This window comes from Mandrillus leucophaeus, unplaced genomic scaffold (assembly GCF_000951045.1).
Source record: "Mandrillus leucophaeus isolate KB7577 unplaced genomic scaffold, Mleu.le_1.0 Scaffold314, whole genome shotgun sequence".
Taxonomy (NCBI): Eukaryota; Metazoa; Chordata; class Mammalia; order Primates; family Cercopithecidae; genus Mandrillus; species Mandrillus leucophaeus.
The window spans coordinates 960,219-962,201 of NW_012103299.1; the positions used below are offsets into that span (position 1 = coordinate 960,219).

Here is a 1,983-nt window from a genome sequence, read left to right on the forward strand (position 1 = left end):
GAGACAGAGTCTGTCGCCCAGGCTGGAGTGCAGTGGTACGATCTTGGCTCACTGCAACCTCTGCCTCCAGAGTTCAAGCGACTCTCCTGCCTCAGCCCCCCAAGCAGCTGGGACTATAGGCATGCGCCGCCACACCCAGCTAAATTTTTTTTGTATATTCAGCAGAGAAGGCGTTTCACCATGTTGGCCAGGCTGGTCTCTATATCCTGACCTGGTGATCCACCTGCCTCGGCCTCCCAAAGTGCTAGGATTACAGGCGCAAGCCACCGCGCCTGGCAGGAATGTGACTTTAATACTGGACTTTGCTGATGTGCTGGTGTCCGCATTTTCTCTTTAAATCACAGCTATATGGTAAATTTTCTATTTTGTTATGGTTCTCTTTTATTGATGGGCATGCAGTGGGTGTTTCTTGGAAATGGCCAATTTTTATTAAAATATTTCTGGAAAAAAAAAGAGTCACGGTCTTTCATCTATAGGATGGGTCAGAACTGTTGCTTCCTACCTCACATGGGCACTAAACAACGCTTCGGGGAACACCAACACTTTCCATGCCACTGAAGTCTCAGGAAGCCAGAAAGCTCTCTTCGAAAAAAGAGAACCACTAGTTCTAAACTCTAGAAAGAAATCCTGGCTGGGTGTAGTGACTCATGCCTGTAGTTCCAGCACTTTGGGAGGCTAAGATGGAAGGACTGCTGAGGCCAGGAGTTCAAGACCAGCCTGGGTAACACAATATGACCCCATCTCTACAAAAATAAAAAAGTTAGCTGAGCATGGTGGCGCATGACTATAGTCCTAACTACTTGGGAGGCAGAAGCAGGAGGATCGCTTGAGCCTCAGAGTTTGAGGCTGCAGTGAGCTATGATTGAGCCACTCCAGCCTGGGTAACAGAGCAAGACCCTGTCTCAAAAACCTAAATTGAAAGAAATCCCTAAGACTATTTTTATGGTGTGTGATCAATACATATATTTTGATACAGATGAAGGGGTGGCCTGCCCCTCCACACCTGTGGGCATTTCTCGTTAGGTGGAACGAGAGACGTGAGAAAAGAAATGAGACACAGAGACAAAGTATAGAGAAAGAAAAAGTGGGCCCAGGGAACCGGCGCTCAGCATACAGAGGACCCACGCTGGCACCGGTCTCTGAGTTCCCTTAGTATTTATTGATAATTATCTTTACCATCTCAGAAAAAGGGAAGTGGCAGGGTAATAGGATCATCGTAGGGAGAAGGTCAGCAGTAAGACATATGAATAAAGATCTCTGTGACATGAATAAGTTTAAGGAAAAGTGCTGTTCTTTGATACGCATATGCAAACATTTTCATAAACCTTTATAGGTTTATGCATAAAGAGCAGCATTGAACTAGCAAGTCCCACCTTTCGCCCTAAGGCGGTTTTCTCCTTTCTCAGTAAACAGAACATACAATTGCGTTTTACACCGAGATGTTCCATTGCCCAGGGACGGGCAGGAGACAGATGCTTTTCTCTATCTCAACTGCCAACAACCGCCAAGGGGCCTTCTTTCCTCTTGTACTGGTCCTCCTCAGCACAGACCCTTCACGGGTATCAGGCTGGGGGACGATCAGGTCTTTCCCATCCCATGAGGCCATATTTCAGACTATCACATGGGGAGAAACCTTGGACAATACCTAGCTTTCCTAGGCAGAGGTCCCTACGACCTTTGGCAGTGTACGTGTCCCTGGGTACTTGAGATTAAGAGAATGGTGATGACTTTTAACCAGCAAGCTGCCTTCAGGCACTTGTTTAACAAAGTGCACCCCGCCCCCCCCCCACACACACAGCCCAAAATCCTTTACACCTTGAGTCATCACAGCACATGTCTCTTGCAAGGACAAGGTTGGGGGTAGGGTCACAGATTAACAGCATCTCAAATACAGAACAAAATGGAGTCTCTTATGTCTACTTCTTTCTATATAGACACAGTAACAGTCTGATCTTTCTTTCTTTTCCCCACACAACTTACAAC

The 1,983-nt window shown here is 46.6% G+C and overlaps 1 protein-coding gene across 2 annotated transcripts in view; it reads right to left on the bottom strand.

The window, feature by feature from the left end:
• The window catches only part of ATP6V0E1 (ATPase, H+ transporting, lysosomal 9kDa, V0 subunit e1), a 67,892-nt gene that overhangs the window by 47,825 nt on the left and 18,084 nt on the right, over positions 1–1,983 (bottom strand). The gene's annotated exons all lie outside the window — the stretch shown is intronic.